The sequence below is a fragment of the Pongo pygmaeus genome, chromosome 12, assembly GCF_028885625.2.
Source record: "Pongo pygmaeus isolate AG05252 chromosome 12, NHGRI_mPonPyg2-v2.0_pri, whole genome shotgun sequence".
NCBI classification, from domain to species: domain Eukaryota; kingdom Metazoa; phylum Chordata; class Mammalia; order Primates; family Hominidae; genus Pongo; species Pongo pygmaeus.
This window is the reverse complement of record NC_072385.2, coordinates 18,656,137-18,667,426: the sequence shown is the minus strand read 5'-3', so window position 1 is coordinate 18,667,426 and position 11,290 is coordinate 18,656,137. Positions and strand designations below refer to the sequence as shown.

Here is an 11,290-nt window from a genome sequence, read left to right as displayed (position 1 = left end):
GCAATTGAATGGAATTTGATATTGAATGAAATGTAATGTGGAATGGAATGGAATGGAATGTGGAATGGAATGGAATGGAATGTGGAATGGAATGTGGAATGGATTGGAATGGAAAGTGGAATGGAAAGAGGAATGGAACGTGCAATGGAATGTGGAATGGAATGGAATGAAATGTGGATTGGAATGTGGAATGGAATGGAATGGAATGTAGAACGGAATGTGGAAAGGAATAGAATGGAATTTGGAAGGTAATGGAATGTAATGGAATGTGGAATGGAATGAGGAACGGAAAGGAATGGAATGAGGTATGGAATGCAATGGAATGTGGAATGGAATGTAATGTGGAATGGAATGGAATGGAATGTGGAATGGAATGGAATGCGGAATGGTATGGAATGGAATGGAATTGAATAGAATATGGAATGGAATGGATTGGAATGTGGAATGGAACGTGGAATGGAAAGTGGAATGGAACGTGGAAGAGAACGTGGAATGAAATGTGGAATGGAATAGAATTGAATGTGGAATGGAATGGAATTTGGAGTGGAATGGAATGGAATGGAATCTGGAATGGAATGCAAAGGAGTGGAATGTGGAATGGAATGGAATTGAATGTGGAATGGAATGTTGAATGGAATGTGCAATGGAATGTTGAATGTAATGGAGTGGAACGTGGAATGGAATGTGGAATGGAATGGAGTGGATTGTGGAATGGAATGGAGTGGAATGTGGTTTGGAATGGAATGGAATGTGGAAAGGAATGTGGAATGAAATGTAAAGGAACGTGGAATGGAATGTGGAAAGGAATGTGGAATGAAATGTAAAGGAACGTGGAATGGAACGTGTAATGGAATGGAATAGAACGTGGAATGGAATGTGGAATTTAAGGTGGAAAGGAATGGAATGGAATGTGGAATGGAATCTGTAATGGAATGGAATGGAACGTGGAATGGAACGTGGAAAGCAACGTGGAAAGAAACGTGGAATTGAAGATGGAATGGAACGTGGAGTGGAATGGAAAGCAATGTGGAGTGGAAAGGAAGGTGGAATGGAATGTAATGTAATGTGGAATGGATTGGAATGGAATGGAATGAAAGGGAATGTGGAATGAAATGTGGAATGGAACGTGAAATGGAATGGAATGGATTGTGGAATGCAATGTTTAATGGAATGGAATGTGGAATGGAGTGGAATGGAATGTGGAATGGAATGTGAAATGGAATGGAATGGAATGGAATTGAATGGAATGTGGAATGGAATGGAATGGAATGGAATGTGGAATGGAGTGGAATGGAATGTGGAATGGAATGTGGAATGGCCTGTGGAATGGAATGTGAAATGAAATGGAATGGAATGGAATGGAATGGAATGGAATGGAATGTGGAATGGAATGGAATGGAATGTGGAATGGAATGGAATGGACTGTGGAATGGAATGGAATGGAATGTGGAATGGAATGGAATGAAATGCGATATGGAATGGATTGGAAGGTGGAATGGAATGGAATGAAGTGGAAAGTGGAATGGAATGGAATAGAAAGTGCAATGGAATGGAATGGAATGTGGAATGGAATGTAAAATGGAAAGTGGAATGTAGTGTAGAATGGAATGTGGAATGGAATGGAATGGAACGTGAAATAGAATGGAAAGGAATGTGGAATGCGATGTTTAATGGAATGGAATGGAATGTGGAATGGAGTAGAATGGAATGTGGAATGGAATGTGGAATGGAATGTGAAATGGAATGGAATGGAATGGAATGGAATGTTGAATGGAATCGAATGGAATGTGATATGAAATGGAATGGAAGGTGGAATTGAATGGAATTAAGTGGAAAGTGGAATGGAATGGAATGGAAAGTGCAGTGGAATGGAATAGAATGTGGAATGAAATGTAAAATAGAAAGTGGAATTTAATGTAGAATGGAATGTGGAATGGAATGGAATGGAACGTGAAAAGGAATGGAATGGAATGTGGAATGCCGTGTGAAATGGGATGGAATGGAGTGGAATATAATGTGGAATGGAATGGAATGGAATGTGGAATGGAATGTGGAATGGAATGGAATGAAATGGAATGTGGAATGGAATGGAATGGAAAGTGGAAGGGAAAGAATAGAAGCTGGATTGAATAGAAGCAGGGGCAGTGGCAGGGGTACAGCTGTGGGTGTGGCAGTGAGTGGACACCGGGCCAGGAGTCACCCATCATCCCACCTTTGGCGGGAGGGAGGGAGGGAGGCCGCCCCATTGCTGGTAGCCCCCGCAGACACCGCGGTTCTCACGGAGGCCCTGAGCCAGGGCGCGAACCCAGATGCCGTGTTCCCTGGGGCGCAGCATAGACAGCCCGGCCGGGAGCTGCGAGGTCAGAACCCCAGGCCTCAAATCACACTGGAGCGGGAAGGGGCGGTGGAGAAGATGAGACAGGAAAGGTCTGGATGGGGAAGGATCGCAGGCTCCCCGGGCTCCCGACCCCCTGCGACCCACGCTCCCTGAGGGCAGCTGCGGCTCCACATCTTTCTCCTGCTGGAGGTTAAAGGAGTAGTTTCGTCCTTTGGAAAAATGCCACCAGCCTCCATCCTCGAACCTTCCCGGCTTCTTCCAGCGTCATGAGCCCAGCAGGAAATAGAAAAGCGGAGTCTGTGTTTATTTACACGGTAATAAATGTATAAATCGAATGATGTCATTGTTTCCCAGGCAAAGGTAAAGAGAAAATAGTCAGACGGGACCTCCAGAGCCGGGAAAGCAAAGCCTGGTCCTGGGTGGGAGGCATCGGTGGGAAGGCCCTTTCCTCGTGGGCTGTGCGCGTCCAAGGCCCACTGAGTTCTAGAATTTGGGTGATTTAAGGGGAACTCTCGGGGGCGGCAGCAGAGTGTCTGGGACATCGACCGAGGCCTTGTGCTGTATTTCTGTCATGGTGGAGCCGCGTCACTGTACTGGGAAAATCTGCATAGGAGACAAAGGTCCGTGAAGAGGGGGGCCTGGGAGGGCACAGGGAGGCTCCTGAGTGCGCATTGCCAGCTCCGGCCCGGGGCTCCCTCGGGTCAGACGGTGAATATGCTGGGCAGTGAACACCCCAGGCCTTCATGCTGGACTTGGGTGCACCTGTGCATTTACGGAGCACCTGCTTGTGTGCAGAACACTTGTGTGCACCTGTGTGTGTGTGGAGAACCTGTGAGCACCTGCTTGTGTGCAGAGCACCTGTGTGCACCTGTGTGTGTGTGGAGCACCCGTGAGCACCTGCTTGTGTGCAGAGCACTTGTGTGCAACTGTGTGTGTGGAGCACCTGCTTGTGTGCAGAGCACCTGTGTGCACCTGTGTGTGTGTGTGGAGCACCTGTGAGCACCTGCTTGTGTGCAGAGCACCTGTGTGCACCTGTGTGTGTGTGTGTGGAGCACCTGTGAGCACCTGCATGTGTTCAGAGCACCTGTGTGCAACTGTGTGTGTGTGTAGAGCACCTGTAAGCACCTGTGTGTGTTCAGAGCACCTGTGTGCACCTGTGTGTGTGTGTAGCACCTGTAAGCACCTGCGTGTGTGCGGAGCACCTGTGTGCACCTGTGTGTGTGTGGAGCACCTGTGAGCACCTGCTTGTGTGCAGAGCACCTGTGTGCAACTGTGTGTGTGCGTGTGTGGAGCACCTGTAAGCACCTATGTGTGTGCAGAGCACCTGTGTGCACCTGTGTGTGTGTGGAGCACCTGTGAGCACCTGCTTGTGTGCAGAGCACCTGTGTGCACCTATGTGTGTGTGTGGAGCACCTGTAAGCACGTGCATGTGTGCAGAGCACCTGTGAGCACCTGCATGTGTGCAGAGCACCTGTGAGCACCTGCATGTGTGTGGCGCACCCGCATGTGTGTGGAGCGCCTGTGAGCATATGTGTGCCTGTGTGGAGTACCTGCATGTGTGTGGTGTGCAGAGAGCCAGAGCACAGGGCAGGGAACCACTCTGGTTTTGTTTCAAAGCCTGTGTATTTTACAGACCATAAAAATGCTGTTATTTATAATGTGGAGTAGACAGTTGTGATACATATTTTACTGTGTTTCAAGGTGATGACCTCTTGCTGTCTTAACACCTCTAGAAGGGGCCAAATTTAGCTCATTGCTTCTTTTTTCTGGTCCACAAGCTAAGCTTTTTTTGGGAGGGGTTGTTTTTCCCCATTTTTCAGTGGTGGAAAAAGAATGATACTTTGTGGCAGGTGAAAATTAGGTGAAATTCAGACCTCAGCGTCGTGATGAAAGTCTATGGGATGCAGCCTTGCTCTGGGGTTTGTGTGTGGTGGGTGGGTCTTTCACGCCATAGCAGTTGTGGCTGCCCAAGAGGCACCGTCCCCACTGCATGGCTGTGTGGCCACCACACCCCACCTGAGCCCTGCAGTGGTGATCCAAGGGCATCAGCACATGGGAGCTACCAGTCACACACTGAGGTTTCATTGTTTGCACGGCGTCCTGTGCTGTCCCATCACTTTGGCTTGGCACCTGCCCTCACACACTGGCAGGGAGCCCCCAGGACACCTGCGGCATCACCTCTGAGGATGTGGCTTTTCCCTAGTAAGGGCAACTATTGAACCTGTCCTCTGACCATCTCCCGGGGGTCCTTCCAAGTCACATGGGAAATGGGCCCAATAGTTGATGGAGGATGCAGCCCAGAGTCACCCTGTGCCCTCGGCTGTCAGGTGGCGTGGCACGGCCTTTCCAACAACAAACATCCTTAGGTAACAAACAGGTTGAGAATCATATCAGGAAAGAAGAAGAGGCGCCGTGGTGGTACCGTGTTGTAAACAGAGTGTGCAAATAGGAATTCTTCAGCCTTGGATTAAAGAAGAAGCACACAAACCTCTCAGGAGGAAACGATGACAAACCTAGAAGGGGCAGAGGGCAGGGACGGGAGCAGCCCTAGGGGAACCAGCTGAGCCGGCCATGGGCCTAGGAGGATGCCAGCTCTGCATCCCCCGAGGGTGCGGGTCCAGGAAACAACCCCTTGATCCTGAGGGGCCGGACAGGGTGTGAGCAGCATGGAGCCCCTGGAAAGGCAGGGTCCTGCCTGGGGCCACAGACACCAGGGGTATAGGGCCTTGCACCTCGGAGACTGCTGTGGGCCCCCAAGCAAGAGTGTGGAAACCTACCAGAGGCCTGCAGGAGCCAGTACCAACCAGCATCTACCACCAGCCAGAAAGACACCGGAGCCCAGGGTTCAAGAAAGGCAGCCCTGAAAGAGAAGGTCAGCCATCAGAGCAGCAAAGATCCCAGGAGGAAAAACGTCACAGCTGACAAAGGGCCTTTCAGGGGACATGGGCCTGATACTAAGGTTGAAGGGGAAGATGTTTTACTTAAAACAAAATAAACAGTGTGATATCGGGAAAATGAAGGAACCCCATCACCGCTGTGGAAGCATGATTACTATCACACTGGATCCTCAGTTAGTGAGAAAATGGAGCCGAGAATCTCTCCCAAAATGTCACACCAGTTTACAGACAGAGGGGACGTACAACAAAAAATCAGAATTGTAAAGAGGAAAACTTCAGGGTAGACAGAGGCGATCCCTGGAGAAAGGCAGGCTTGGTGTTCATAACAGAATACCTGAAAGTCCCAGACGATCTATTTACAAATCATTTTTTATTTTTTATTTTTCCATTCACACTTGGTTTTTGTGTTTTTTAATGATTTAAAATCGTTTTCTTTCCTCCTGCATGGTCTCAGAGCCTGGTCTGGGCTTCCAGGACATAAATCTTGATGCTTTCCATGCTCTCGGTGGCTGAGTTCTGCCTCACAGAAGCTGCCCACTTGGCCACCGGGAGTCTCTTGTGGGACTCATGGTGCTGCTTGTCGCTGGCATCTGAGGCCTTGTCACGGCTCACTGCCGGCTTGGATTTGTGGCTTCTTCGGGACCAGAGGGGGTGGTTTCTTCTCTTCCTTCCTCTTCTCGGGGGTCTCCACCAGCTGCCAGCTGTTGGCCTTGAGGTGGTAGAGTTCATCGAACTTCATGCTGATGTCCTTGATGGACAGCTGTAGCAGGTCCCAGAACCCTGCCAGGTCCCGGGCTATGGGGCGTGGGTTGGCATCAGGGTTCAAGTGTTGCTCACAGAGGCCAAGGAACTGCTGGAATTTCTGGGATATTGGTAGCTGGGCACTACCCACAGCACTGAGGACTTTTCCTAAGACTTCAGAGAGGTTGTACTCTTTGGTCTCCTTGTCCATCTGGCAGCACCAGCCTTCCAGCTGCTCCATTTCTGCCTGCAGTAGCTTTAGGAACCAGTAGCCGTCTCGGTGGCAGGTCCGTGGCTGTGCTGGCTCTGCTGGGGAGCTGGAAGAAGTCTCGAGCTGGGGTCTGGTGGGTGCAGCGAGGACACCTCCAGGGCAGGGTCACTGTTGTCTCCATAGGAGAGGCTGTGCTTGATCTGGGCAATCTTGGGGGCCCGTGAAGGACCAGCATCGATGCTGATGGAGTTGGGGTGAAGGGTACAGTCCGGAAGGCTCCTCTCAGATGATTTATAGCTTGAGTAATTGGCATCCTGGGTATCTGAGTCCGTGTCCTGTTGGGAGGACATACTGTGAGAGGGGACGCTGCTTTGCCAGTCGTCCTCTACCTGAACCCCGATGGACTGGAATTTGGTAGTGAGACTGGGATCCTCTTTTGGCACTGGCTGAATGCAGTCAACTTGTATTCCTATTGATGACAGTTTCCTTTTGGGGGTGGCCTCGGGGTGGGACTCAGAGCTGGTCAGCGTCCCTTATTCACTTTTCCGAGCTGCATGTTTTGGGGGTGGCTCTGGGGCCTCAGGGGCTGGGGCGACTCCACCCCGTGTCATGCTGGGCAGTCGGGTACCACTGTCCAGGCTGTCTGATGAGTTGCTCAGGCCCAACTGGCTAGTCACCTCGCTCTTGTGGTCCTGGCTGTCCAGGAAGGTATCCTGGGCAGACTCAGTACCACTCTGGACTGTGACTGAGATGAACGGCTTTGAAGTGGTGCATGGAGGGACCGGTGGCAGGGTCTTCTTATACGCCACTAGGCATGATGAACTCGGAAGGCTGTGACTATTGCTGAGGCTGCTGGTACTGGGTGGTGGGGAGAGGGACTGCAGGGAGACACTGTCCTCCTCCTGCGAGCAGCCTGCCTGGATGGCACGCAGGTAGCTGGGGCTGTGGGAGCGGAAGCAGCTGGGCAGTGGCAAATCAAGCATCTCCGCTGCTGTGGACTCCGCTTCGCTGCAGGCTGACTCGCAGGCCGCCTCATCCTGTTCACTCGGCTCTGCCTCCCGTACCTGCCGCTCATGGCCAAACAACTGGGGGATCAGGGAGGCCTGTCCAAAATCTGACTGATGCAGCTGGAGTCGTTGAGGCTGTCACTGATGGGCATGTAGTCCTCTTCCCAGCCCAGACACTTGGAGGGCAGCAGCATGTCCACTGAATCCAGGCGGTCCAGACTCCTGTGGGGGTTGCTCTGCTCTCCCAGTGACGGCTGCGTGGCTCTCAGATAGCTCTGGCGCCACGCTGCAGTCTTGGGTGAGGGCTCGGGGCTGCGGCCGGACTCGTCGCTGTCCTTGTCACCCATGGCCTTGATGTAGCTGCTGCTGCGCATGAGCCGGAACGGGCTGGGGCCGTCGGCTGCGGCATCCATCTCGCATGGGGACAGCATCGTGGTGCTGCACTCGCCACCACCAGGCACCTGCGGGTAATGGTAGGCTAGACCCTGGTGGCAGGATTTGGGCTTGAGCACGCTCTTATCAAATGTGGCCGAGGTCTTCTGGCAGACCTCGTGGGCGTGGCTGAGGGTCAGAGTGAACCAGGAGCCCCGTTTGACGTAGTTGGTTTCAGTGCCCACCCCAAGGCTGGGGCAGGTGGCTGGGGGTGCAGGCGGGGGTGGTGGGACCGTTAGCTGGGTGGTGTTTTCTTGGTGGCTTTGAGCATGTGCCCACTGAGGGTGTTGTAGGCATGCATGAAGTAGAGTGGCTGGCTGCGTTCTGCCTGGCGGCCTAGTGTCATTAGCCCGGAGGCTGGGCCACTGCTGCGGAAGGTGCCGGCCTCGCCATCCAAGTTGTCATCGGCGCTCCACCAGCCTGAGATGTTGGAGCGGCTGCGCCCTTTGGGCTCCCCAACCTTGGCCCGCTCCTTGCTTTTGGCCCTCTGGCCCTTGCCAGTCCTCCATGTCACCCTTCTTGCTGCCATTGCCACCGACCTTGCCCACTGTGCCATCCAGTAAGGGTGGCTTGGTGAAGAAAAGCTGCTGGACTGAGTGGACCAGGTGGCTGATGCAGCCAGGGCTCTCGCCACGGGCCTTGGTCTCACCATGGGGGAATTGGAGGGTGCTGAAGCCACTACAGTGGATGGGCAGCTGCTTCTCAAACTGGACCAGGAGGTTGGTGGGCAGCCGGTTGATCTTGGTGGCCTGGGCATGGCTGGGGAAGGGGCTCTCCTCTGGCACCTCGAAGTGGGAGTTGTCGTGGATGTAGAGAAAGGTGCTGCTGGGCGGGGGCAGCTGGTTGTTGTGGGGAAAGAGGCCATCCCCCAGCAGGGTGTCCTGCCCAGGGAAGCGGGCCTTGCCAGCAAAGGCGTCCGTGGGCGACAGCAGGTAGGAGTTGTGGTCAGTCCCTGCAAACGGGCTCGTGGGGTGGGTCTAGGCTGTCCCTAGAGAGGTGGTGGGGGCGGCTGTCACCGAGACCTTTCATGACCCCAGGCCGAGGGCAGGAGCCGTCACCCTAGCAGGGCCCCCGGGTCGCCTCCCCCGGGAGGCAGCCACCCTGCGCCGGGCGCCTCTGCAGCCTCAAGCCCGCTCAGCAGCTCCACTGTGCCGCCGCCTCTGGGGTCCGCTCACAGGTCCCCGCACCTGGCCCTGGCCCACGGGCGCCCCATGTATCTCCTCCGGCCGGCGCGGCACACCTGAAAATCCTTTTGAATGTACAGTTGAGTAATGGCTAAAAGAAAATGACTTTTCCACACGCACAACACTTCTGACACCAATTGTGGGGTTTTCATCCAAGCAATTTCTCAGTTCTCTTGGACACAGACTTGGTGTCGAAAGTTTAACTTGATTCTGACACTAACTGCCCAGAGCCAGCACCAACCCAGCAGGCGAAGGGTCCAGTGCCACAGACTGCCTGCCTCAGACACCAGCGGCGGGGGATGCACCCCCGTTCGCAAATCAAATCGGGTCCTCTTGCCTGGCGCAGTAAGACAAACGTCCACGCTGAGGTTTTGCAGTGGAGAAAGGAGGATGTTTATTCGCAGGGCACCAAGCAAGGAGAATCGGGCAGCTCTTGCTAAGACCCGAGCTCCTCAGTGGCCTACAGGTAACGATTTTAAAGGTGGGAGGAAGAGATTGCTGGTAAAGTCACAAACCAATACTTGGAAGCTAACCATAGGTTTCACCTTAAAAAAAATAAAGAGATATCTTGAAGTGAGACCCATAGGTCATAAGTGGATTCAAAGATTCTCTGATTTGCAGGAGAAGCTGTATCCAAAACTCTAGGGTCAGCAGAAGCCAATGCCAAGTTCCAGACTGTGGGGGTCTCCTCCTTCAGGTTCCTTGGGAAGAAATTTAGAACCAAAGGCAGGTTGAGTTCACTCCCCGGTTCTGGTTATCGGGGGTCTGCGTGCCGGTGGATTTAGACCCGGGTGGTGAGGTTCTGGGCTTCTGGAGAACAGTTCAGGGATGTGGGGCAGGGTTATCTTTAGTTTCTAGAGGGAGCCGGATGTTGTTCTGAGCTATTGTTACCTCCTTGCCTACCTGGATGCTTGTTTGGTTTTCAAGACCAGCTTGGTGCCTGTAATTTTCCTTGAATGAACTCGAGATTCTCCTTTATTTCCATGTTTGGGGTGGCCTGGCAGGTCCCTAGGAGGGGTCCCAGCTCCATCTCACCCTAACGTCTGTCTGACTCGCCTACAAAGTGGGGTCCCCATGACCTCCCCCTCAGGTCAGGTCATTTCCCAGGACGTCTCACAGAACCCCAGGAAACACTCACATTTCCTGATTTGTTACAGAGGGTGTAGATGAGCAGCCAGGAGGGGCATGTAGGGCCAGGTCCCAACTTTGCATTTTCGGCCACAGTGCTATGGGGCCGTCTTTATCCATCTCCACCATTTTAGAACATTATAATCATGGTTTTTTAGCCACAAGGGAAAAGTGGTTTCCAGAAGTTATTAGCGTCATTACACATTTCAGCAATAATTATTGCCATTAGATGTTTGTGAAGGTTTCGAATTGTCAGCTATATTACATAGGCCCTTTAAATGGAAGAAAACATTAGATTTTATCAGGCAATGTAGTTTTATTTTTTCTTATCATTTTTGTGTAATTTCAATAAGCACATAATGGCAGTATCTATCCCTGAAGACCTGAATGTTTCTGTAAATGAATTTAATTTTGAAGGCCTGAAATCATTCTTAAAACTTGTGGACATAGGTTCATATTTATAAAGAAAAATGCGGATATATGTGTGGTAGGGTTGTGAACCTTCTGCTGATTTCTGAGAACAGTATTTTAACTTGCCACCTTCATGGAAGACTAAGAAATTATTTCAAGTAGCCTTCTGAGGTGACTTTCTACCTGCAGTTATCAGCTGCGTCCCGGTGAAAATCGTATGAAACACGTAAATAGCTGTCATTGTGTAGGTTATATAAATGGATGAATGAAAACCATGAGGCCCGTCAGGAATGTAAACATCCTCCAATTTCCCTACTCCCTAGTGTATACACAGCTTTGAACATCATCTGGGTTTCTGCTTTTGTAATAGGAATGGTGTATGATTTTGAATCCACATCCTTAAGTGAAATAATTCTTTTGTGGAAGGTATCCTGGTGTTTGTCCAATGTGTGTGTTTGATTTTGTGGACACACAGGACTGCTAGCCACAACGTCCTCTACACGGCAGCTCTTGAGCCTCATGGCCTCTGGATTTCTTGACTCTTGATATTTGAGGACCCCCAGAAATGTCTGACGCTGACCTGGGGGGTTGAATCTACTGATATTTATATTAGACATGAATACTGAGAATGTTTTTAAACATTTATTAATTTATTTTAAAATAACACTATAAACCCATTACAGAATGACATAAAACATATTTTCTTCAGAAAGATTCATTTTCCAAAACAAAGGAACAAAGAGTAAGGAGACTTACTTCTTTGTGCCAGTCTCTCCAACGCCTGGTTCACAGGTACAGATGTTCCACGTAGCTTCTGGAAAACTCTATTGTATATCTGTTAGAAAATGAGAGTGAAAAGGCAAACAATGTCTTAGAATTATTATAAAAATAGCTTTGACTTCACACATCCCCTGGAAGGGCCTTGGGGAACCTAAGGGCTT

General features: G+C 51.2%; 1 pseudogene; it reads right to left on the bottom strand.

The window, feature by feature from the left end:
- Positions 1-5,685: 5,685 nt before the first annotated feature.
- Positions 5,686-8,655, bottom strand: LOC129030646 (disks large-associated protein 4-like; annotated as a pseudogene).
- Between the last annotated feature and the right edge of the window lie 2,635 nt (positions 8,656-11,290).